The sequence below is a fragment of the Nerophis ophidion genome, linkage group LG08 (assembly GCF_033978795.1).
Source record: "Nerophis ophidion isolate RoL-2023_Sa linkage group LG08, RoL_Noph_v1.0, whole genome shotgun sequence".
NCBI classification, from domain to species: domain Eukaryota; kingdom Metazoa; phylum Chordata; class Actinopteri; order Syngnathiformes; family Syngnathidae; genus Nerophis; species Nerophis ophidion.
Genome location: NC_084618.1, coordinates 2,406,812 through 2,434,724, shown reverse-complemented (window position 1 = coordinate 2,434,724; position 27,913 = coordinate 2,406,812).

The window sequence follows — 27,913 nt, the reverse complement described above, 5'->3', positions numbered from 1 at the left end:
GAGTTGGACCCGTTTTGGACTGGACTCTCGCGACTGTGTTGGATCCATTGTGGATTGAACTTTCACAGTATCATGTTAGACCCGCTCGACATCCTTTGCTTTCCTCCTCTCTAAGGTTCTCATAATCATTATTGTCACAGACGTCCCACTGGGTGTGAGTTTTCCTTGCCCTTATGTGGGCCTACCGAGGATGTCGTGGTGGTTTGTGCAGCCCTTTGAGACACTAGTGATTTAGGGCTATATAAGTAAACATTGATTGATTGATTGAAGTACACAAACAAAGATCTCCTCTCAAAGTGGCGCCTCTGTCAAATAAACAGCCTTTGCGGGAAGCGCGGAGAAAGTGCGGCGCCACGTCGCATTTAAAGAGGCGGCACAAGAGCAACATTGTTCCTGCCTGCCCTCCACCACACTGCCGCCCCACATTTGGGTGGGGGCAGGTGGACAAGGAGCAAACAGAAATAAGGTGGAAGGAAGGAAGCCCAGAGTCGAAGGCACGCTCCCAAAGACATAAACCTCACCTGTACGCCACATGTTGCACAGGTGTGCCCGCTTTGACACAACACCTGTGCACTGAGGAGGACAGGAAGTGGGACAGGAAGCTGGGGAGCAGGAAGTAGGACTATTGGTAGTGCTTGCATTGTGCAACAACGGAGGAAAGCGGCTTAAGACGGAACTTATTCAGTCGGTTGGTGTTTTGGTACACAACGGTGCTCACTTACGTCCACGCGTGAGCGATATCATCAAGAGAGTGGACTTCATAGAGCACAAAACTCACTTTACATAACGAACTTTCACCTGGAACACTAATATCAAAGCAGTTGATTTTGGACGTTTTTCAGTAGGTTGGTGTTTTGGTTAGCAACAGTGCTCATTGATGTCTAAGCGTGGGTGATATCATCAAGAGAGTGGACTTCATAAGGTGCAAAACTCAGCCGGGAGTGTAGACATTACGTATCAATCACTCACTCGGAACGCAAAAATCAAAGCAGTTGAAGACGCAGATATACAACTGTTGATGTTTATCGGTAAGTTGATGTTTTGGATAGAAACAGTGCTCACTTATGTCCAAGTGTGAGCGACATCATCAAGAAAGTGGACTTTATAAGGCACAAAACTCACCCAGGAGTGTAGACATTACGTATCAATCACTCACCCAGGAGACTAAGATCAAAGCGGTTGAAGACGCAGATACACGATTGTTGACGTTTTTCCGTAAGTTGATGTTTTGGTTAGAAACGGTGTTCACTTATGTCCACGTGTGAGCGATATCATCAACAAAGTGGACTTCATAAGGCACAAAACCCACCAAGGAGTGTTTACATTGTGTGTCATTCACCAAAAACACTCAAATCTAAATGGTTGAAGACGCACCTATATGATTGTTGACGTTTTTCAGTACGTTGGTGTTTTGGTACACAACGGTGCTCGCTTACGTCCACGCGTGAGCGATATCATCAAGAGAGTGGACTTCATAGGGCACAAAACTCACTTTACATAACGAACATTCACTTGGAACACTAAAATCAAAGCAGTTGATTTTGGACGTTTTTCAGTAGGTTGGTGTTTTGGTTAGCAACAGTGCTCATTGATGTCTAAGCGTGGGTGATATCATCAAGAGAGTGGACTTCATAAGGTGCAAAACTCACCCGGGAGTGTAGACATTACGTATCAATCACTCACTCGGAACGCAAAAATCAAAGCAGTTGAAGACGCAGATATACAACTGTTGATGTTTATCGGTAAGTTGATGTTTTGGATAGAAACAGTGTTCACTTATGTCCAAGTGTGAGCGACATCATCAAGAAAGTGGACTTTATAAGGCGCAAAACTCACCCAGGAGTGTAGACATTACGTAACAGTCATTCACGCGGGAGACTAAAATCAAAGCGGTTGAAGACGCAGATACACGATTGTTGACGTTTTTCCGTAAGTTGATGTTTTGGTTAGAAACGGTGCTCACTTATGTCCACGTGTGAGCGATATCATCAACAAAGTGGACTTCATAAGGCACAAAACCCACCAAGGAGTGTTTACATTGTGTGTCATTCACCAAAAACACTCAAATCTAAATGGTTGAAGACGCACATATATGATTGTTGACGTTTTTCAGTACGTTGGTGTTTTGGTACACAACGGTGCTCACTTATGTCCACGCGTGAGCGATATCATCAAGAGAGTGGACTTCATAGGGCACAAAACTCACTTTACATAACGAACATTCACTTGGAACACTAAAATCAAAGCAGTTGATTTTGGACGTTTTTCAGTAGGTTGGTGTTTTGGTTTGCAACAGTGCTCATTGATGTCTAAGCGTGGGTGATATCATCAAGAGAGTGGACTTCATAAGGTGCAAAACTCACCCGGGAGTGTAGACATTACGTAATGATCATTCACCCAGAACACTAAAGTCAAAGAAGTTGAAGACGCAGATATACCATTGTTGACGTTTTTCAGTACGTGGATGTTTTGGTTCACAATGCTGCCCTCTTACGTCTACATGTGAGCGATATCATCAAGAGAGTGGACTTCATAAAGGGCAAATCTCACCCGAGAGTGCAGACATTACGTATCAATCACTCACCCAGAACACTATTATCAAAGCAGTTGATTTTAGACGTTTTTCAGTAGGTTGGTGTTTTGGTTAGCAACAGTGCTCATTGATGTCTAAGCGTGGGTGATATCATCAAGAGAGTGGACTTCATAAGGTGCAAAACTCACCCGGGAGTGTAGACATTACGTATCAATCACTCACCCAGAACACTAAAGTCAAAGAAGTTGAAGACGCAGATATACCATTGTTGACGTTTTTCAGTACGTTGGTGTTTTGGTACACAACGGTGCTCGCTTACGTCTACATGTGAGCGATATCATCAAGAGAGTGGACTTCATAAAGGGCAAACCTCACTTTACCTAATGATCATTCACCCGGGAGACTACTATCAAAGTAGTAGGTTTTTAATGGTTTTCAGTAGGTTGGAGTTTTGGTCAGCAACAGTGCTCATTGATGTCTAAGCATGGGTGATATCATCAAAGGAGTGGACTTCAAAAGGTGCAAAACTCACCCGGGAGTGTAGACATTACGTAACGATCATTCACCCAGAACACTTAAGTCAAAGAAGTTGAAGACGCAGATATACCATTGTTGACGTTTTTCAGTACGTGGATGTTTTGGTTCACAATGCTGCCCTCTTACGTCTACATGTGAGCGATACCATCAAGAGAGTGGACTTCATAAAGGGCAAATCTCACCCGAGAGTGCAGACATTACGTATCAATCACTCACCCAGAACACTATTATCAAAGCAGTCGATTTTGGACGTTTTTCAGTAGGTTGGTGTTTTGGTTAGCAACAGTGCTCGCTTACATCCATGCGTGAGCGATATCATCAAGAGAGTGGACTTCATAGGGCACAAAACTCACTTTACATAACGAACTTTCACCTGGAACACTAAAATCAAAGCAGTTGATTTTGGACGTTTTTCAGTAGGTTGGTGTTTTGGTTAGCGACAGTGCTCATTGATGTCTAAGCGTGGGTGATATCATCAAGAGAGTGGACTTCATAAGGTGCAAAACTCACCCGGGAGTGTAGACATTACGTATCAATCACTCACCCAAAACAGTAAAGTCAAAGAAGTTGAAGACGCAGATATACCATTGTTGACGTTTTTCAGTACGTGAATGTTTTGGTTCACAATGCTGCCCTCTTACGTCTACATGTGAGCGATATCATCAAAAGAGTGGACTTCATAAAGGGCAAATCTCACCCGAGAGTGCAGACATTACGTATCAATCACTCATCTGGAACACTATTATCAAAGCAGTCGATTTTAGACGTTTTCAGTAGGTTGGTGTTTTGGTTAGCAACAGTGCTCATTGATGTCTAAGCGTGGGTGATATCATCAAGAGAGTGGACTTCATAAGGTGCAAAACTCACCCGGGAGTGTAAACATTACGTAACCATCATTCACCCAGAACACTAAAGTCAAAGAAGTTGAAGACGCAGATATACAACTGTTGACGTTTTTCAGTACGTTGGTGTTTTGGTACACAATGGTGCTCGCTTACGTCTACGCGTGAGCGATATCATCAAGAGAGTGGACTTCATAAAGAGCAAATCTCACCCGAGAGTGCAGACATTACGTATCAATCACTCACCCAGAACACTATTATCAAAGCAGTCGATTTTGGACGTTTTTCAGTAGGTTGGTGTTTTGGTTAGCAACAGTGCTCATTGATGTCTAAGCATGGGTGATATCATCAAGAGAGTGGACTTCATAAGGTGCAAAACTCAGCCGGGAGTGTAGACATTACGTATCAATCACTCACTCGGAACGCAAAAATCAAAGCAGTTGAAGACGCAGATATACAACTGTTGATGTTTTTCGGTAAGTTGATGTTTTGGATAGAAACAGTGCTCACTTATGTCTACGTGTGAGCGATATCATCAAGAAAGTGGACTTTATAAGGCGCAAAACTCACCCAGGAGTGTAGACATTACGTAACAGTCATTCACACGGGAGACAAGATCAAAGCGGTTGAAGACGCAGATACACGATTGTTGACGTTTTTCAGTAAGTTGATGTTTTGGTTAGAAACGGTGCTCACTTATGTCCACGTGTGAGTGATATCATCAACAAAGTGGACTTCATAAGGCGCAAAACCCACCAAGGAGTGTTTACATTGTGTGTCATTCACCAAAAACACTCAAATCTAAATGGTTGAAGACGCACGTATATGATTGTTGACGTTTTTCAGTCGGTTGGTGTTTTGGTACACAACGGTGCTCACTTATGTCCACGCTAGTGAGCGATATCATCAAGAGAGTGGACTTCATAGGGCACAAAACTCACTTTACATAACGAACTTTCACCTGGAACACTAAAATCAAAGCAGTTGATTTTGGACGTTTTTCAGTAGGTTGGTGTTTTGGTTAGCAACAGTGCTCATTGATGTCTAAGCGTGGGTGATATCATCAAGAGAGTGGACTTCATAAGGTGCAAAACTCACCCTGGAGTGTAGACATTACGTATCAATCACTCACCCAGAACACTTAAGTCGAAGAAGTTGAAGACGCAGATATACCATTGTTGACGTTTTTCAGTACGTTGGTGTTTTGGTACACAACGGTGCTCGCTTACGTCCACGCGTGAGCGATATCATCAAGAGAGTGGACTTCATAGGGCACAAAACTCACTTTACATAACGAACTTTCACCTGGAACACTAAAATCAAAGCAGTTGATTTTGGACGTTTTTCAGTAGGTTGGTGTTTTGGTTAGCAACAGTGCTCATTGATGTCTAAGCGTGGGTGATATCATCAAGAGAGTGGACTTCATAAGGTGCAAAACTCACCCGGGAGTGTAGACATTACGTAACCATCATTCACCCAGAACACTAAAGTCAAAGAAGTTGAAGACGCAGATATACCATTGTTGACGTTTTTCAGTACGTGGATGTTTTGGTTCACAATGCTGCCCTCTTACGTCTACATGTGAGCGATATCATCAAGAGAGTGGACTTCATAAAGAGCAAATCTCACCCGAGAGTGCAGACATTACGTATCAATCACTCACCCAGAACACTATTATCAAAGCAGTCGATTTTAGACGTTTTTCAGTAGGTCGGTGTTTTGGTTAGCAACAGTGCTCATTGATGTCTAAGCATGGGTGATATCATCAAGAGAGTGGACTTCATAAGGTGCAAAACTCAGCCGGGAGTGTAAACATTACGTAACGATCACTCACTCGGAACGCAAAAATCAAAGCAGTTGAAGACGCAGATATACAACTGTTGATGTTTTTCGGTAAGTTGATGTTTTGGTTAGAAACAGTGCTCACTTATGTCCAAGTGTGAGCGATATCATCAAGAAAGTAGACTTCATAAGGCGCAAAACTCACCCAGGAGTGTAGACATTACGTATCAATCACTCACCCAGAACACTATTATCAAAGCAGTTGATTTTAGACGTTTTTCAGTAGGTTGGTGTTTTGGTTAGCAACAGTGCTCATTGATGTCTAAGCATGGGCGATATCATCAAGAGAGTGGACTTCATAAGGTGCAAAACTCACCCTGGAGTGTAGACATTACATAACGATCATTCACCCAAAACACTAAAGTCAAAGAAGTTGAAGACGCAGATATACCATTGTTGACGTTTTTCAGTACGTTGGTGTTTTGGTACACAACGGTGCTCGCTTACGTCTATGCGTGAGCGATATCATCAAGAGAGTGGACTTCATAAAGGGCAAATCTCACCCGATAGTGCAGACATTACGTATCAATCATTCACCCAGAACACTATTATCAAAGCAGTTGATTTTGGACGTTTTTCAGTAGGTTGGTGTTTTGGTTAGCAACAGTGCTCATTGATGTCTAAGCATGGGTGATATCATGAAGAGAGTGGACTTCATAAGGTGCAAAACTCACCCGGGAGTGCAGACATTACGTATCAATCATTCACCCAGAACACTATTATCAAAGCAGTTGATTTTGGACGTTTTTCAGTAGGTTGGTGTTTTGGTTAGCAACAGTGCTCATTGATGTCTAAGCATGGGTGATATCATGAAGAGAGTGGACTTCATAAGGTGCAAATCTCACCCGAGAGTGCAGACATTACGTATCAATCACTCACCCAGAACACTATTATCAAAGCAGTTGATTTTAGACGTTTTTCAGTAGGTTGGTGTTTTGGTTAGCAACAGTGCTCATTGATGTCTAAGCATGGGCGATATCATCAAGAGAGTGGACTTCATAAGGTGCAAAACTCACCCTGGAGTGTAGACATTACATAACGATCATTCACCCAAAACACTAAAGTCAAAGAAGTTGAAGACGCAGATATACCATTGTTGACGTTTTTCAGTACGTTGGTGTTTTGGTACACAACGGTGCTCGCTTACGTCTATGCGTGAGCGATATCATCAAGAGAGTGGACTTCATAAAGGGCAAATCTCACCCGATAGTGCAGACATTACGTATCAATCATTCACCCAGAACACTATTATCAAAGCAGTTGATTTTGGACGTTTTTCAGTAGGTTGGTGTTTTGGTTAGCAACAGTGCTCATTGATGTCTAAGCATGGGTGATATCATGAAGAGAGTGGACTTCATAAGGTGCAAAACTCACCCTGGAGTGTAGACATTACATAACGATCATTCACCCAGAACACTTAAGTCGAAGAAGTTGAAGACGCAGATATACCATTGTTGACGTTTTTCAGTACGTTGGTGTTTTGGTACACAACGGTGCTCGCTTACGTCTATGCGTGAGCGATATCATCAAGAGAGTGGAATTCATAAAGGGCAAATCTCACCCGAGAGTGCAGACATTACGTATCAATCACTCACCCAGAACACTATTATCAAAGCAGTCGATTTTAGACGTTTTTCAGTAGGTTGGTGTTTTGGTTAGCAACGGTGCTCATTGATGTCTAAGCGTGGGTGATATCATCAAGAGAGTGGACTTCATAAGGTGCAAAACTCACCCTGGAGTGTAGACATTACATAACGATCATTCACCCAAAACACTAAAGTCAAAGAAGTTGAAGACGCAGATATACCATTGTTGACGTTTTTCAGTACGTTGGTGTTTTGGTACACAACGGTGCTCGCTTACGTCTATGCGTGAGCGATATCATCAAGAGAGTGGACTTCATAAAGGGCAAATCTCACCCGATAGTGCAGACATTACGTATCAATCATTCACCCAGAACACTATTATCAAAGCAGTTGATTTTGGACGTTTTTCAGTAGGTTGGTGTTTTGGTTAGCAACAGTGCTCATTGATGTCTAAGCATGGGTGATATCATGAAGAGAGTGGACTTCATAAGGTGCAAAACTCAGCCGGGAGTGTAGACATTACGTATCAATCACTCACTCGGAACGCAAAAATCAAAGCAGTTGAAGACGCAGATATACAACTGTTGATTTTTTTCGGTAAGTTGATGTTTTGGATAGAAACGGTGTTCACTTATGTCTACGTGTGAGCGATATCATCAAGAGAGTGGACTTCAAAGGGCACAAAACTCACTTTACATAACGAACATTCACTTGGAACACTAAAATCAAAGCAGTTGATTTTGGACGTTTTTCAGTAGGTTGGTGTTTTGGTTAGCAACAGTGCTCATTGATGTCTAAGCGTGGGTGATATCATCAAGAGAGTGGACTTCATAAGGTGCAAAACTCACCCGGGAGTGTAGACATTACGTAACCATCATTCACCCAGAACACTAAAGTCAAAGAAGTTGAAGACGCAGATATACCATTGTTGACATTTTTCAGTACGTGGATGATTTGGTTCACAATGCTGCCCTCTTACGTCTACATGTGAGCGATATCATCAAGAGAGTGGACTTCATGAAGGGCAAATCTCACCCGAGAGTGCAGACATTACGTATCAATCACTCACCCAGAACACTATTATCAAAGCAGTCGATTTTAGACGTTTTTCAGTAGGTTGGAGTTTTGGTTAGCAACAGTGCTCATTGATGTCTAAGCGTGGGTGATATCATCAAGAGAGTGGACTTCATAAGGTGCAAAACTCAGCCGGGAGTGTAGACATTACGTATCAATCACTCACTCGGAACGCAAAAATCAAAGCAGTTGAAGACGCAGATATACAACTGTTGATGTTTTTCGGTAAGTTGATGTTTTGGATAGAAACAGTGCTCACTTATGTCTACGTGTGAGCGATATCATCAAGAAAGTGGACTTTATAAGGCGCAAAACTCACCCAGGAGTGTAGACATTACGTAACAGTCATTCACGCGGGAGACTAAGATCAAAGCAGTTGAAGACGCAGATACACGATTGTTGACGTTTTTCGGTAAGTTGATGTTTTGGTTAGAAACGGTGCTCACTTATGTCCACGTGTGAGTGATATCATCAACAAAGTGGACTTCATAAGGCACAAAACCCACCAAGGAGTGTTTACATTGTGTGTCATTCACCAAAAACACTCAAATCTAAATAGTTGAAGACGCACGTATATGATTGTTGACGTTTTTCAGTAGGTTGGTGTTTTGCTTAGCAACGGTGCTCGCTTACGTCCACGCGTGAGCGATATCATCAAGAGAGTGGACTTCATAGGGCACAAAACTCCCTTTACATAACGAACATTCACTTGGAACACTAAAATCAAAGCAGTTGATTTTGGATGTTTTTCAGTAGGTTGGTGTTTTGGTTAGCAACAGTGCTCATTGATGTCTAAGCGTGGGTGATATCATCAAGAGAGTGGACTTCATAAGGTGCAAAACTCACCCGGGAGTGTAGACATTACGTAACGATCATTCACCCAGAACACTAAAGTCAAAGAAGTTGAAGACGCAGATATACCATTGTTGACGTTTTTCAGTACGTGGATGTTTTGGTTCACAATGCTGCCCTCTTACGTCTACATGTGAGCGATATCATCAAGAGAGTGGACTTCATGAAGGGCAAATCTCACCCGAGAGTGCAGACATTACGTATCAATCACTCACCCAGAACACTATTATCAAAGCAGTCGATTTTAGACGTTTTTCAGTAGGTTGGTGTTTTGGTTAGCAACAGTGCTCGCTTACGTCCACGCGTGAGCGATATCATCAAGAGAGTGGACTTCATAGGGCACAAAACTCACTTTACATAACGATCTTTCACCTGGAACACTAATATCAAAGCAGTTGATTTTGGACGTTTTTCAGTAGGTTGGTGTTTTGGTTAGCAACAGTGCTCATTGATGTCTAAGCATGGGTGATATCATCAAGAGAGTGGACTTCATAAGGTGCAAAACTCAGCCGGGAGTGTAGACATTACGTATCAATCACTCACTCGGAACGCAAAAATCAAAGCAGTTGAAGACGCAGATATACAACTGTTGATGTTTTTCGGTAAGTTGATGTTTTGGATAGAAACGGTGTTCACTTATGTCTACGTGTGAGCGATATCATCAAGAAAGTGGACTTCATAAGGCGCAAAACTCACCCAGGAGTGTAGACATTACGTAACAGTCATTCACACGGGAGACTAAAATCAAAGCGGTTGAAGACGCAGATACACGATTGTTGACGTTTTTCCGTAAGTTGATGTTTTGGTTAGAAACAGTGCTCACTTATGTCCACGTGTGAGTGATATCATCAAGAGAGTGGACTTCATAGGGCACAAAACTCACTTTACATAACGAACATTCACCTGGAACACTAAAATCAAAGCAGTTGATTTTGGACGTTTTTCAGTAGGTTGGTGTTTTGGTTAGCAACAGTGCTCATTGATGTCTAAGCGTGGGTGATATCATCAAGAGAGTGGACTTCATAAGGTGCAAAACTCACTTTACCTAATGATCATTCACCCGGGAGACTACAATCAAAGCAGTAGGTTTTTGATGGTTTTCAGTAGGTTGGTGTTTTGGTTAGCAACAGTGCTCATTGATGTCTAAGCGTGGGTGATATCATCAAGAGAGTGGACTTCATAAGGTGCAAAACTCACCCGGGAGTGTAGACATTACGTATCAATCACTCACCCAGAACACTAAAGTCAAAGAAGTTGAAGACGCAGATATACCATTGTTGACGTTTTTCAGTACGTGGATGTTTTGGTTCACAATGCTGCCCTCTTACGTCTACATGTGAGCGATATCATCAAGAGAGTGGACTTCATAAAGAGCAAATCTCACCCGAGAGTGCAGACATTACGTATCAATCACTCACCCAGAACACTATTATCAAAGCAGTCGATTTTAGACGTTTTTCAGTAGGTTGGTGTTTTGGTTAGCAACAGTGCTCATTGATGTCTAAGCGTGGGCGATATCATCAAGAGAGTGGACTTCATAAGGTGCAAAACTCACTTTACCTAATGATCATTCACCCGGGAGACTACAATCAAAGTAGTAGGTTTTTGATGGTTTTCAGTAGGTTGGTGTTTTGGTTAGCAATAGTGCTCATTGATGTCTAAGCATGGGCGATATCATCAAGAGAGTGGACTTCATAAGGTGCAAAACTCACCCGGGAGTGTAGACATTACGTATCAATCACTCACCCAGAACACTAAAGTCAAAGAAGTTGAAGACGCAGATATACCATTGTTGACGTTTTTCAGTACGTTGGTGTTTTGGTTCACAATGCTGCCCTCTTACGTCTACATGTGAGCGATATCATCAAGAGTGGGGACTTCATAAAGAGCAAATCTCACCCGAGAGTGCAGACATTACGTATCAATCACTCACCCAGAACACTATTATCAAAGCAGTCGATTTTAGACGTTTTTCAGTAGGTCGGTGTTTTGGTTAGCAACAGTGCTCATTGATGTCTAAGCGTGGGTGATATCATCAAGAGAGTGGACTTCATAAGGTGCAAAACTCACCCGGGAGTGTAGACATTACGTATCAATCACTCACCCAGAACACTAAAGTCAAAGAAGTTGAAGACGCAGATATACCATTGTTGACGTTTTTCAGTACGTTGGTGTTTTGGTACACAATGGTGCTCGCTTACGTCTACATGTGAGCGATATCATCAAGAGAGTGGACTTCATAAAGGGCAAACCTCACTTTACCTAATGATCATTCACCCGGGAGACTACTATCAAAGTAGTAGGTTTTTGATGGTTTTCAGTAGGTTGGAGTTTTGGTCAGCAACAGTGCTCATTGATGTCTAAGCATGGGTGATATCATCAAAGGAGTGGACTTCAAAAGGTGCAAAACTCAGCCGGGAGTGTAGACATTACGTATCAATCACTCACTCGGAACGCAAAAATCAAAGCAGTTGAAGACGCAGATATACAACTGTTGATGTTTTTCGGTAAGTTGATGTTTTGGTTAGAAACGGTGTTCACTTATGTCCAAGTGTGAGCGATATCATCAAGAAAGTGGACTTCATAAGGCGCAAAACTCACCCAGGAGTGTAGACATTACGTATCAATCACTCACTCGGAATGCAAAAATCAAAGCGGTTGAAGACACAGATACACGATTGTTGACGTTTTTCCGTAAGTTGATGTTTTGGTTAGAAACGGTGCTCACTTATGTCCACGTGTGAGCGATATCATCAAGAAAGTGGACTTCATAAGGCACAAAACCCACCAAGGAGTGTTTACATTGTGTGTCATTCACCAAAAACACTCAAATCTAAATGGTTAAAGACGCACATATATGATTGTTGACGTTTTTCAGTAGGTTGGTGTTTTGTTACACAACGGTGCTCACTTATGTCCACGCGTGAGCGATATCATCAAGAGAGTGGACTTCATAGGGCACAAAACTCACTTTACATAACGAACATTCACCTGGAACACTAAAATCAAAGCAGTTGATTTTGGACGTTTTTCAGTAGGTTGGTGTGTTGGTTAGCAACAGTGCTCATTGATGTCTAAGCGTGGGTGATATCATCAAGAGAGTGGACTTCATAAGGTGCAAAACTCACCCGGGAGTGTAGACATTACGTATCAATCACTCACCCAGAACACTAAAGTCAAAGAAGTTGAAGACGCAGATATACCATTGTTGACGTTTTTCAGTACGTGGATGTTTTGGTTCACAATGCTGCCCTCTTACGTCTACATGTGAGCGATATCATCAAGAGAGTGGACTTCATAAAGGGCAAATCTCACCCGAGAGTGCAGACATTACGTATCAATCACTCACCCAGAACACTATTATCAAAGCAGTCGATTTTAGACGTTTTTCAGTAGGTCGGTGTTTTGGTTAGCAACAGTGCTCATTGATGTCTAAGCATGGGTGATATCATCAAGAGAGTGGACTTCATAAGGTGCAAAACTCAGCCGGGAGTGTAGACATTACGTATCAATCACTCACTCAGAACGCAAAAATCAAAGCAGTTGAAGACGCAGATATACAACTGTTGATGTTTTTCGGTAAGTTGATGTTTTGGATAGAAACAGTGCTCACTTATGTCTACGTGTGAGCGATATCATCAAGAGAGTGGACTTCATAAAGGGCAAATCTCACCCGAGAGTGCAGACATTACGTATCAATCACTCACCCAGAACACTATTATCAAAGCAGTCGATTTTGGACGTTTTTCAGTAGGTTGGTGTTTTGGTTAGCAACAGTGCTCATTGATGTCTAAGCGTGGGTGATATCATCAAGAGAGTGGACTTCATAAGGTGCAAAACTCACCCTGGAGTGTAGACATTACGTATCAATCACTCACTCGGAACGCAAAAATCAAAGCAGTTGAAGACGCAGATATACAACTGTTGATGTTTATCGGTAAGTTGATGTTTTGGATAGAAACAGTGCTCACTTATGTCCAAGTGTGAGCGACATCATCAAGAAAGTGGACTTTATAAGGCGCAAAACTCACCCAGGAGTGTAGACATTACGTAACAGTCATTCACACGGGAGACTAAGATCAAAGCGGTTGAAGACGCAGATACACGATTGTTGACGTTTTTCCGTAAGTTGATGTTTTGGTTAGAAACGGTGTTCACTTATGTCCACGTGTGAGCGATATCATCAAGAAAGTGGACTTCATAAGGCACAAAACCCAACAAGGAGTGTTTACATTGTGTGTCATTCACCAAAAACACTCAAATCTAAATGGTTGAAGACGCACGTATATGATTGTTGACGTTTTTCAGTACGTTGGTGTTTTGGTACACAACGGTGCTCGCTTATGTCCACGCGTGAGCGATATCATCAAGAGAGTGGACTTCATAGGGCACAAAACTCACTTTACATAACGAACATTCACTTGGAACACTAAAATCAAAGCAGTTGATTTTGGACGTTTTTCAGTAGGTTGGTGTTTTGGTTAGCAACAGTGCTCATTGATGTCTAAGCGTGGGTGATATCATCAAGAGAGTGGACTTCATAAGGTGCAAAACTCACCCGGGGGTGTAGACATTACGTATCAATCACTCACCCAGAACACTAAAGTCAAAGAAGTTGAAGACGCAGATATACCATTGTTGACGTTTTTCAGTACGTGGATGTTTTGGTTCACAATGCTGCCCTCTTACGTCTACATGTGAGCGATATCATCAAGAGAGTGGACTTCATGAAGGGCAAATCTCACCCGAGAGTGCAGACATTACGTATCAATCACTCACCCAGAACACTATTATCAAAGCAGTCGATTTTAGACGTTTTTCAGTAGGTTGGTGTTTTGGTTAGCAACAGTGCTCATTGATGTCTAAGCGTGGGTGATATCATCAAGAGAGTGGACTTCATAAGGTGCAAAACTCACCCGGGAGTGTAGACATTACGTATTAATCACTCACCCAGAACACTAAAGTCAAAGAAGTTGAAGACGCAGATATACCATTGTTGACGTTTTTCGGTACGTTGGTGTTTTGGTACACAATGCTGCCCTCTTACGTCTACATGTGAGCGATATCATCAAGAGAGTGGACTTCATGAAGGGCAAATCTCACCCGAGAGTGCAGACATTACGTATCAATCACTCACCCAGAACACTATTATCAAAGCAGTCGATTTTAGACGTTTTTCAGTAGGTTGGTGTTTTGGTTAGCAACAGTGCTCATTGATGTCTAAGCGTGGGTGATATCATCAAGAGAGTGGACTTCATAAGGTGCAAAACTCACCCGGGAGTGTAGACATTACGTATCAATCACTCACCCAGAACACTAAAGTCAAAGAAGTTGAAGACGCAGATATACCATTGTTGACGTTTTTCGGTACGTTGGTGTTTTGGTACACAATGCTGCCCTCTTACGTCTACATGTGAGCGATATCATCAAGAGAGTGGACTTCATAAAGGGCAAATCTCACCCGAGAGTGCAGACATTACGTATCAATCACTCATCTGGAACACTATTATCAAAGCAGTCGATTTTAGACGTTTTCAGTAGGTTGGTGTTTTGGTTAGCAACAGTGTTCATTGATGTCTAAGCGTGGGTGATATCATCAAGAGAGTGGACTTCATAAGGTGCAAAACTCAGCCGGGAGTGTAGACATTACGTATCAATCACTCACCCAGAACACTAAAGTCAAAGAAGTTGAAGACGCAGATATACCATTGTTGACGTTTTTCGGTACGTGGATGTTTTGGTTCACAATGCTGCCCTCTTACGTCTACATGTGAGTGATATCATCAAGAGAGTGGACTTCATGAAGGGCAAATCTCACCCGAGAGTGCAGACATTACGTATCAATCACTCATCTGGAACACTATTATCAAAGCAGTCGATTTTAGACGTTTTCAGTAGGTTGGTGTTTTGGTTAGCAACAGTGTTCATTGATGTCTAAGCGTGGGTGATATCATCAAGAGAGTGGACTTCATAAGGTGCAAAACTCAGCCGGGAGTGTAGACATTACGTATCAATCACTCACTCGGAACGCAAAAATCAAAGCAGTTGAAGACGCAGATATACAACTGTTGATGTTTTTCGGTAAGTTGATGTTTTGGTTAGAAACAGTGCTCACTTATGTCTACGTGTGAGCGATATCATCAAGAAAGTGGACTTCATAAGGTGCAAAACTCAGCCAGGAGTGTAGACATTACGTATCAATCACTCACTCGGAACGCAAAAATCAAAGCGGTTGAAGACACAGATACACGATTGTTGACGTTTTTCCGTAAGTTGATGTTTTGGTTAGAAACGGTGCTCACTTATGTCCACGTGTGAGCGATATCATCAACAAAGTGGACTTCATAAGGCGCAAAACCCAACAAGGAGTGTTTACATTGTGTGTCATTCACCAAAAACACTCAAATCTAAATGGTTGAAGACGCACATATATGATTGTTGACGTTTTTCAGTACGTTGGTGTTTTGGTACACAACGGTGCTCGCTTATGTCTACGTCTAAGTTGCAAAACACACCCGGGAGTCTAGCATCAGGAAAGTGGACTCCAGAAGGTGCAAAGCGTAGACATTGCGTAACGATCACATTTTGTTCCACCCGGAACATAAATCAAAGTAGTTAAAGACGCAGATAGACGATTGTTGATGTTTTGGTCAGGTTGATCTTTTGGTCAGGTTCATCTTTTGGTCAGGTTGATGTTTTGGTCAGGTTGATGTTTTGGTCAGGTTCATCTTTTGGTCAGGTTGATGTTTTGGTTAGCAATGGAGTTTCTTGATGTCCAAGCAACAACAAATGGATGTAAAGTATATGGTTTGATGCGCACGTTTTGTGTAAGATCTACTTAGAATAACATCACCTTTACACACCTGTCAAACATGTCAAACAGGTGCTACTTCAGCGCAGGTATGCCTACAGGCTGGTTTGACAGGGTGCCCCGTTTTGGTTAGCAACGGTGCTCCTTAGCGTGGGAAAAGGGTGTGTCAGAACCACAAGGTGTACTCACACGGTTAATGTGCTGCTGATGTTCAGGTGTCTGCAAGGGGGGCCCCCAGGTTCCCGCTAAGGGCCACACACTGACAAACCAGGTTCCCGCTTCAAGTACATAATCAGGATATTTTTCTCTCTCAAAGAAGTAGAAAGAAACAATTCCAGTAAGAAATGTGGTGCGAGTACCGACGAGCCGAAAGATAAAGTAAAATGCTAACAGTTAGCACGCTGGCGTCAAGTCACAACAAAATACAAACGCACACTGAGCCTGAAAGGGACAGGTGCATGTTTTAAATATCCTAATTAGACGTGTCCCAATACAACTTGTTTACTTCCAACATGACACTCACATCGGCACCTTTGGTATTGACTGATACCGATGCTAAGCCGATACGATATCGGCGAGTGAAATCAGTCAAACAGACAACATGGCAGCTACGAAAAGCACTAACCTGTCTGTTATTAACCACTGCCTTAAGTAGAAGAGCTTGTTGTGACAATTCATGAAGTTAAGCTCGTGATTTGCTGCGGACACGTTTGTTACTTGATGCTTTCTAACACAATTCTGCCTCGGAGACGTCGCATGTGGGAGTCATGTGCAGTTTCTATGATTCCATACTTGTTTATATTGACAAAATGTGTTTTTTTAATGTTTGACGACTATCACCCAGGTCGGGGGTCGGCAACCCGCGGCGCTAAAGAGCCGCATGCTGCTCTTTAGCGCCGCCCTAGTGGCTCTCTGGAGCTTTTTCAAAAATGTCCGAAAAATGGAAAAAAATGAGGGGAAATGTTTTTTTTGTTTGTTTTACTAAGGTTTCTGTAGGAGGACAAACATGACAAAAACCTCCCTAATTGCTATAAAGCACACTGTTTATATTAAACGTGCTTCACCTATCCCAGTATTTGGCAAGCGCCGTTGTGTCCTACTAATTTAGGCGGTCCTTGAACTCACCCTAGTTTGTTTACATGTACAACTTTCTCCGACGTTCTAGGACGTGTTTTATGCCACTTCTTTTTCTGTCTCATTTTGTCCACCACACTTTTAAAGTTGTGCGTGAATGCACAAAGGTGAGTTTTGTTGATGTTATTGACTTATGTGGAGTGTGCTAATCGGACATATTTGGTCACTGAATGACTGCAGGCTAATTGATGCTAACATGCTATTTAGGCTAGCTATATTGCATCATTATGCCTCATTTGTAGCTATATTTCAGCTCATTTGGTTCCCTTTAAGTCCTCTTAATTGAATGTATATCTCATGACACACTATCTGTATGTAATATGGCTTTTAATATTTTGGGGCTCCAGACATATTTGTTTTTGTATTTTTGGTCCAATATGGCTTTTTCTACATTTTGGGTCGCTGACCCCTGGTTTACATGAATAACTTTCTCCGACTTTCTAAGACGTGTTTTATGCCACTTCTTTTTATGTCTCATTTTGTCCACCAAACTTTTAAAGTTGTACGTGAATGCACAAAGGTGAGTTTTGTTGATGTTATTGACTTATGTGGAGTGTGCTAATCAGACATATTTGGTCACTGCATGACTGCAAGCTAATCAATGCTAACATGCTATTTAGGCTAGCTATATTGCATCATTATGCCTCATTTGTAGCTATATTTCAGCTCATTTGGTTCCCTTTAAGTGCTCTTAATTCAATTTATATCTCATGACACACTATCTGTATGTAATATGGCTTTTAATTGTTTGTGGCTCCAGACATATTTGTTTTTGTATTTTTGGTCCAATATGGCTTTTTCAACATTTTAGGTTGCCGACCCCTGACCTAGGTCTAGCTCGTGTGCTACTGTGTGCTTAGCTGCCGTGTAGCCGCTAGCTCCTGCTGGCACAGTGATTTTTAAACAGTGGTGCAGGTGCCACTTGGACAAAGCAACTGAAAAAGAACCAGGGGGGTGGATCTTGAGTGTTTATAATCCTATTTGTATTAAAAGGCAAAGATTGCGTGTTTGCGGGTGTTGTTGACATGTTGACCTGCGCAGATGCTGCAATAACTGCAGACTGTGGCAGCTCATCATCAGCCAGGGAGGGGAAATGTGCTGAGATAAGGTGAGATGTGATGAGATGAGGTGAAATGTGGTGAGATAAGGTGAGATGTGATGAGATAATGTGAGATGTGGTGAGATAAGGTGAGATGTGGTGAGATAAGGTGAGATGTGGTGAGATAAGGTGATATGTGGTGTGATAAGGTGAGATGTGATGAGATAAGGTGAGATGTGGTGAGTTGGTGCAGTTGAGTAAGAATGTGCGTTAGTTAGCATGTTGCTAGCAGGGACGTGCTAGCGTCATAGTCAGCAAGGTGGGGGGGGGGAAGAGGAAATAAAAGCACCTGCAGGGGAAGATTATATTATATTCGCTCTCAAAGCCTTGATTCTCTTCTGGATTTCCCCCCACAGGAGTTAAAATCGTATTAACGGGGAAAAAAAAACCAAAAATGACTTTCGGACATCAGCAACTTTTGTTCCCGCGCACGGTTCCGCTTTTTTTCTTTTTCTTCTTGTTAGCGAAGAAGTAAAATGTAGTAAAATGAAGACCGAGGCCAGCGGGCAGCAGGCAAGGTGAGCAGGAGGTTGGCAGACAAATGAAGAAATGAATGAACTTACCGCGGCGACGACGAGGAAGTGGAGGTCGTCTGTCCAGCTTCCAGCTTCCAGCTTCCAGCTTCCGTCTCTTTAGCTTCCGCCAGCACACATACAATCTCCCGCCTGGGGGGGAAGCAATCCTCGGGGGTGGAGGGGGGGTCGCACCACAATAACAAGGACAACAAAAACAAAAACAAGGACAACGACAAGACCGAGAGCCGGTGTGAGCTGGTGTGTGTGTGTGCGTGTGTGTGTGTGTGAGCTGGTGTGTGTGTGTGTGTGTGCGTGTGTGTGTGTGCCGCCTGCTGGTCTCTCCTGTCTACCTCTTCTTCTGCTGCGCATGCGCACGCCCTCCCCCCGCCTTTAGGACGTGCGACTTCTGCCGGGGATCGACCCAACTCCATCTATTATCTATCATTTATCATCTTTCATCTATTATTTATCATCTATCATCTATCATATATCATTAATCAATTATCATCTATCATTTATCCATCCATCCATCCATTTCCTACCGCTTATTCCCTTTTGGGGTCGCGGGGGGCGCTGGCGCCTATCTTAGCTACAATCGGGCGGAAGGCAGGGTACACCCTGGACAAGTTGCCACCTCATCGCAGGGCCCTATCATTTATCATTTATCATTTATCATCTATCATCTATCATTTTTCATCAATCATTTATCATCTATCATCTATCATTTATCATCTATCATTTATCATCTATCATCTATCATTTATCATCCGATGACACCCAACTCTACATGCCCCTAAAGCTGACCAACACGCCGGATTGTAGTCAGCTGGAGGCGTGTCCTAATGAAATTAAACAATGGATGTCCGCTAACTTTTTGCAACTCAACGCCAAAAAAACGGAAATGCTGATTATCGGTCCTGCTGGACACCGAACTCTATTTAATAATACAACTCTAACATTTGACAACCAAACAATTAAACAAGGCGACTCTGTAAAGAATCTGGGTATTATCTTCGACCCAACTCTCTCCTTTGAGGCACACATTAAAAGCGTTACTAAAACGGCCTTCTTTCATCTCCGTAATATCGCTAAAATTCGCTCCATTCTGTCCACTAAAGACGCTGAGATCATTATCCATGCGTTTGTTACGTCTCGCCTCGATTACTGTAACGTATTATTTTGGGGTCTCCCCATGTCTAGTTTTAAAAGATTACAGTTGGTACAAAATGCGGCTGCTAGACTTTTGACAAGAACAAGAAAGTTTGATCATATTACGCCTGTACTGTATATACCTTTATATACATATATACATACATATATACCTATACTGTATATACCTTTATATACATATATACATACATATATACCTATACTGTATATACCTTTATATACATATATACATACATATATACCTATACTGTATATACCTTTATATACATATATACATACATATATACCTATACTGTATATACCTTTTATATACATATATACATACATATATACCTATACTGTATATACCTTTATATACATATATACATACATATATACCTATACTGTATATACCTTTATATACATATATACATACATATATACCTATACTGTATATACCTTTATATACATATATACATACATATATACCTATACTGTATATACCTTTATATACATATATACATACATATATACCTGTACTGTATATACCTTTATATACATATATACATACATATATACCTATACTGGCTCACCTGCACTGGCTTCCTGTGCACTTAAGATGTGACTTTAAGGTTTTACTACTTACGTATAAAATACTACACAGTCTAGCTCCATCCTATCTTGCCGATTGTATTGTACCATATGTCCCGGCAAGAAATCTGCCTTCAAAAGACTCCGGCTTATTAGTGATTCCCAAAGCCCAAAAAAAGTCTGCGGGCTATAGAGCGTTTTCATTTCGGGCTCCAGTACTCTGGAATGCCCTCCCGGTAACAGTTCGAGATGCCACCTCAGTAGAAGCATTTAAGTCTCACCTTAAAACTCATTTGTATACTCCAGCCTTTAAATAGACCTCCTTTTTAGACCAGTTGATCTGCCGTTTCTTTTCTTTTTCTTATATGTCCCCCCCTCCCTTGTGGAAGGGGTCCGGTCCGATCCGGTGGCCATGTACTGCTTGCCTGTGTACCGGCTGGGGACATCTCTGCGCTGCTGGTCCGCCTACGCTTGGGATGGTTTCCTGCTGGCTCCGCTGTGAACGGGACTCTCGCTGCTGTGTTGGATCCACTTTGGACTGGACTCTCGCGACTGTGTTGGATCCATTGTGGATTGAACTTTCACAGTATCATGTTAGACCCGCTCGACATCCATTGCTTTCCTCCTCTCCAAGGTTCTCATAGTCATCATTGTCACCGACGTCCCACTGGGTGTGAGTTTTCCTTGCCCTTATGTGGGCCTACCGAGGATGTGGTGGTGGTTTGTGCAGCCCTTTGAGACACTAGCGATTTAGGGCTATATAAGTAAACATTGATTGATTGATTGATTGATTGATCTATCATCTATCATTTATCATCTATCATTTTTCATCAATCATTTATCATCTATCATTTATCATCTATCATTTATCATTTTTCATCTGTCATTTATCATTTATCATCTATCATTTATCATTTTTCATCTGTCATTTATCATTTATCATCCATCATTTTTCATCTATCATTTATCATCTATCATTTATCATCTATCATTTATCATTTTTCATCTGTCATTTATCATTTTTCATCTGTCATTTATCATTTTTCATCTGTCATTTATCATCTATCATTTATCATCCATCATTTATCATCCGTCATCTATCATTTATCATTTATCATCTGTCATCTATCATTTATCATCTATCATTTATCATTTTTCATCTGTCATTTATCATTTTTCATCTGTCATTTATCATTTTTCATCTGTCATTTATCATTTATCATCTATCATTTATCATCCATCATTTATCATCTGTCATCTATCATTTATCATCCATCATTTATCATCTATCATTTATCATTTATCATCCATCATTTATCATTTATCATCTATCATTTATCATCTATCATTTATCATCCATCATTTATCATTTATCATCTATCATTTATGATTTATCATCTATCATTTATCATTTATCATCTATCATCCATCATGTGCATCAGTGATCCCCAAACACCGGGCTTGATTGTAACCGGGCCGCAGAATAATTTTTTTATTAATTTTATCTTTTATTATTAAATCAACACAAGATAAACTTACAATTAGTGCACCCAACCCCCCCCCCCCACACAAAAACTCCCTTTTTCATAATAAATAATTAAATAAGTAAAATAATAAATCCCCCCCACGCCGGGCCGCGGGACAAATGATGAAGTGTTGACCGGCCCGCAGATACACAAAGGTTGGGGACCACTGATGAGAAGTCATGAGTAGTCATGAGAAGTCATGAGAAGTCATGAGTAGTCATGAGAAGTCATGAGTAGTCATGAGAAGTCATGAGTAGTCATGAGAAGTCATGAGTAGTCATGAGAAGTCATGAGTAGTCATGAGTAGTCATGAGAAGTCGTGAGAAGTCATGAGTAGTCATGAGTAGTCGTGAGAAGTCATGAGTAGTCATGAGTAGTCATGAGAAGTCATGAGAAGTCATGAGAAGTCGTGAGTAGTCATGAGAAGTCATGAGTAGTCATGAGTAGTCATGAGTAGTCATGAGAAGTCATGAGAAGTCATGAGAAGTCGTGAGTAGTCATGAGAAGTCATGAGTAGTCATGAGTAGTCATGAGTAGTCATGAGAAGTCATGAGTAGTCATGAGAAGTCATGAGTAGTCATGAGAAGTCATGAGTAGTCATGCAGATGAAGGTAAGGACATCCATACAGGAAGTCTCCTCCCAGACACCTGACATGCACAACACTCCAAATAACTTCTTCTTCCACATGATGGCCGCACGGAGGTGAGGTGAGATGGGAGGAGAGGAGATGAGATAAAATGAGAAATGAGATGAGATGAGATGAGAGGAGTTGAAATCCAATCCATGTTTTTATTGCCTGGTCTTTTATTCTTTGAATGAAGATGACATAAATACTTCAACAATTACAAAAGATGATCAGTGCTTCCAGAATATAAAATATGATGTAACATAATCTAATGTATGACGACTCACACTTAAATCTGTATATTAATAAATATAGCGCGGTGGGGGGGGGGGGGGGGGGGGGGGGGTAGTGTGTCTGCCTCACACTACGAAGGTCCTGAGTAGTCCTGGGTTCAATCCTGGGCTTGGGATCTTTCTGTGTGGAGTTTGCATGTTCTCTCCCTGTGGATGTGTGGGTTCTACTCCTGCTTCATCCCACCTCCAAAGACATGCACCTGGGGATAGGCCCCTCCCACCTCCAAAGAAATGCATCTGGGGATAGGCCCCTCCCACCTCCAAAGACATGCACCTGGGGATAGGCCCCTCCCACCTCCAAAGACATGCACCTGGGGATAGGCCCCTCCCACCTCCAAAGACATGCACCTGGGGATAGGCCCCTCCCACCTCCAAAGACATGCACCTGGGGATAGGCCCCTCCCACCTCCAAAGACATGCACCTGGGGATAGGCCCCTCCCACCTCCAAAGACATGCACCTGGGGATAGGCCCCTCCCACCTCCAAAATGATGTGTGTGAATGTTGTCTGTCTATCTGTGTTGGCCCTGTGATGAGGTGGCGACTTGTCCAGGGTGTACCCCGCCTTCCGCCCGATTGCAGAATGTGACAGTACATGTCGCATGTCATAATACAGTGGGTCACTTCTTTTTCCACTTGAACATGGAGCACATTCATCATAGTAAATGTCATAAAGTGGTGAGTCTCTGCATGTAGAGCACCATCACGTACACCACCTGACACCTCCCACTCTCAACACCATGGCGGGCTTGTCCTCCACGGAGGACACAAGCTGCCAATAATGACACCGTCTTTTGCTGAGATGCCACCTGGCTGTGTGCGCCGTGTGTGTGTGTGTGTGTGTGCGTGTGTGTTTGTGTGTGTGTGTGCGTGTGTGTGTGTGCGCCGTGTGTGTGCACCGTGTGTGTGCGTGTGTGTTTGTGTGCGTGTGTGTTTGTGTGCGTGTGTGTGTGTGCAGCATAGCAGATGGTGCTGTCAGAGCATCACACACACACACACACACACACACACACACACACACACACACACACACACACACACACGCCAAATATCCACTTGAATCTTTTCTCCATGATGTCCTGCTATAAACAGCCACTAAGAATTGTGGGTAATCATTATAAATAATTAAATATTACATTTTTATACCAATACACCTCTTTATTTATACACAAAGTGTGTTACATCTAGCTGTGATGTGTATATACACACACATGTATATATGTATATATATATATATATATATATACACAAACACACACATATATATATATATATATATATATGTGTGTGTGTGTATATACATACATATACACACACACATATATATATATATATATATATATATATATATATATATATATATGTGTGTGTATATACATACATATACACACACATATAAAATATTGGGTCCCACTCATAAAAGTGTTGAAAATTAGTCACATATTTTTGCTTTTTACTTTCCAAGCTGAAATGTCTTCATCAACTTCAGATCCATCCATTATATTTTGGTTTTTGTCCTTTATTTTAGTTTTGTTTTTGTTGATAAAACTTATTTTTTTTAATATATATATATAGATAGTTCTTTATTGATTTCTTCAGGAAAATTAAAATATATTTATGGCAGAAACATAAAATAGCTCGGTTGGTAGAGTGGCTGTGCCAGCAACTTGAGGGTTGCAGGTTCGATTCCCGCTTCCGCCATCCTAGTCACTGCCGTTGTGTCCTTGGGCAAGACACTTTACCCACCTGCTCCCAGTGACACCCACACTGCTTTAAATGTAACTTAGATATTGGGTGTCACTATGTAAAGCGCTTTGAGTCACTAGAGAAAAGTGCTATATAAATATACTTCACTTCAATAGTTACCCCCCAAAGTGTAAAATTTGACATGAAGTCATAGGCGCCTCAAATATGTCAATCATTCATTGTAGGAACTAAATAAAGAACTATAACTTTATTTTGTTATTTTTCAGTGATTGATGCGAGTATGTCAGTGTGCACCTTTGCAGGTGGTGAGAAGTTCCCAGGCAGGCCTATAAGGGGCAGGAGACTGTTGGGCGTGTGATTGGCAGTCGGGCCTCACCTGTCTGTAGAACTCACCTGTCTGTAGACCTCACCTGTCTGTAGAACTCACCTGTCTGTAGAACTCACCTGTCTGTAGACCTCACCTGTCTGTACACCTCACCTGTCTGTAGACCTCACCTGTCTGTAGAACTCACCTGTCTGTAGACCTCACCTGTCTGTAGACCTCACCTTTCTGTACACCTCACCTGTCTGTAGAACTCACCTGTCTGTAGACCTCACCTGTCTGTAGAACTCACCTGTCTGTAGACCTCACCTGTCTGTAGACCTCACCTGTCTGTAGACCTCACCTTTCTGTAGACCTCCCCTATCTGTAGACCTCACCTGTCTGTAGACCTCAACTGTCTGTAGACCTCACCTGTCTGTAGACCTCACCTTTCTGTAGAACTCACCTGTCTGTAAACCTTACCTGTCTGTAGACCTCACCTGTCTGTAGACCTCACCTGTCTGTAGACCTCAACTGTCTGTAGACCACACCTGTCTGTAGACCTCACCTGTCTGTAGACCTCACCTTTCTGTAGACCTCCCCTATCTGTAGACCTCACCTGTCTGTAGACCTCAACTGTCTGTAGACCTCACCTGTCTGTAGACCTCACCTTTCTGTAGAACTCACCTGTCTGTAAACCTTACCTGTCTGTAGACCTCACCTGTCTGTAGACCTCACCTGTCTGTAGACCTCAACTGTCTGTAGACCACACCTGTCTGTAGACCTCACCTGTCTGTAGACCTCACCTTTCTGTAGAACTCATCTGTCTGTAAACCTTACCTGTCTGTAGACCACACCTGTCTGTAGACCTCACCTGTCTGTAGACCTCACCTTTCTGTAGAACTCATCTGTCTGTAAACCTTACCTGTCTGTAGACCTCACCTGTCTGTAGACCTCACCTGTCTGTAGACCTCACCTTTCTGTAGACCTCACCTGTCTGTAGAACTCACCTGTCTGTAGACCTCACCTGTCTGTAGACCTCAACTGTCTGTAGACCACACCTGTCTGTAGACCTCACCTGTCTGTAGACCTCACCTTTCTGTAGAACTCATCTGTCTGTAAACCTTACCTGTCTGTAGACCTCACCTGTCTGTAGACCTCACCTGTCTGTAGACCTCACCTTTCTGTAGACCTCACCTTTCTGTAGACCTCACCTATCTGTAGACCTCACCTGTCTGTAGACCTCAACTGTCTGTAGACCACACCTGTCTGTAGACCTCACCTGTCTGTAGAACTCACTTTTCTGTAGACCTCACCTGTCTGTAGACCTCACCTTTCTGTAGACCTCACCTGTCTGTAGACCTCACCTGTCTGTAGACCTCACCTGTCTGTAGACCTGGGTTTTATATAAGGTACCATTTATAGTTTCCAGAGTATTCTGTTCCTTGATTATTGTAAATAAAACATCTTCAATTGTGCTGCTGGATCAGTTTGAATTAGTGGCGGGAAAAGGAAGACTAGGTGACAAGGAAGGCTGGGTATATGGTGTAAGTCGGACAAGATGCCTGCGCCCCAAGTGGAACAAACATTTGAAACCAAGCAGTGGTTCTTAACCTGGGTTCCATCCAACACCAGGAGTTCGGTGAGTTCAGAGGTCAAAGCACACCCAACTCATCGTGTAAATAGAAACTTTCCCTATCGGAGTATTTGGGATACTTCCAAACAATGTTCTCCCTATCGGAGTATTATGGATACTTCCAAACAATGTTCTCCCTATCGGAGTATTATGGATACTTCCAAACAATGTTCTCCCTATCGGAGTATTATGGATACTTCCAAACAATGTTCTCCCTATCGGAGTATTATGGATACTTCCAAACAATGTTCTCCCTATCGGAGTATTATGGATACTTCCAAACAATGTTCTCCCTATGGGAGTATTATGGATACTTCCAAACAATGTTCTCCCTATCGGAGTATTATGGATACTTCCAAACAATGTTCTCCCTATCGGAGTATTATGGATACTTCCAAACAATGTTCTCCCTATCGGAGTATTATGGATACTTCCAAACAATGTTCTCCCTATGGGAGTATTATGGATACTTCCAAACAATGTTCTCCCTATCGGGGTACTATGGATACTTCCAAACAATGTTCTCCCTATCGGAGTATTATGGATACTTCCAAACAATGTTCTCCCTATCGGAGTATTATGGATACTTCCAAACAATGTTCTCCCTATCGGAGTATTATGGATACTTCCAAACAATGTTCTCCCTATGGGAGTATTATGGATACTTCCAAACAATGTTCTCCCTATCGGGGTACTATGGATACTTCCAAACAATGTTCTCCCTATCGGAGTATTATGGATACTTCCAAACAATGTTCTCCCTATCGGAGTATTATGGATACTTCCAAACAATGTTCTCCCTATCGGAGTATTATGGATACTTCCAAACAATGTTCTCCCTATCGGAGTATTATGGATACTTCCAAACAATGTTCTCCCTATCGGAGTATTATGGATACTTCCAAACAATGTTCTCCCTATCGGAGTATTATGGATACTTCCAAACAATGTTCTCCCTATCGGAGTATTATGGATACTTCCAAACAATGTTCTCCCTATCGGTGTATTATGGATACTTCCAAACAATGTTCTCCCTATCGGCGTATTATGGATACTTTCAAACAATGTTCTCCCTATCGGAGTATTATGGATACTTCCAAACAATGTTCTCCCTATCGGAGTATTATGGATACTTCCAAACAATGTTCTCCCTATGGGAGTATTATGGATACTTCCAAACAATGTTCTCCCTATCGGAGTATTATGGATACTTCCAAACAATGTTCTCCCTATCGGAGTATTATGGATACTTCCAAACAA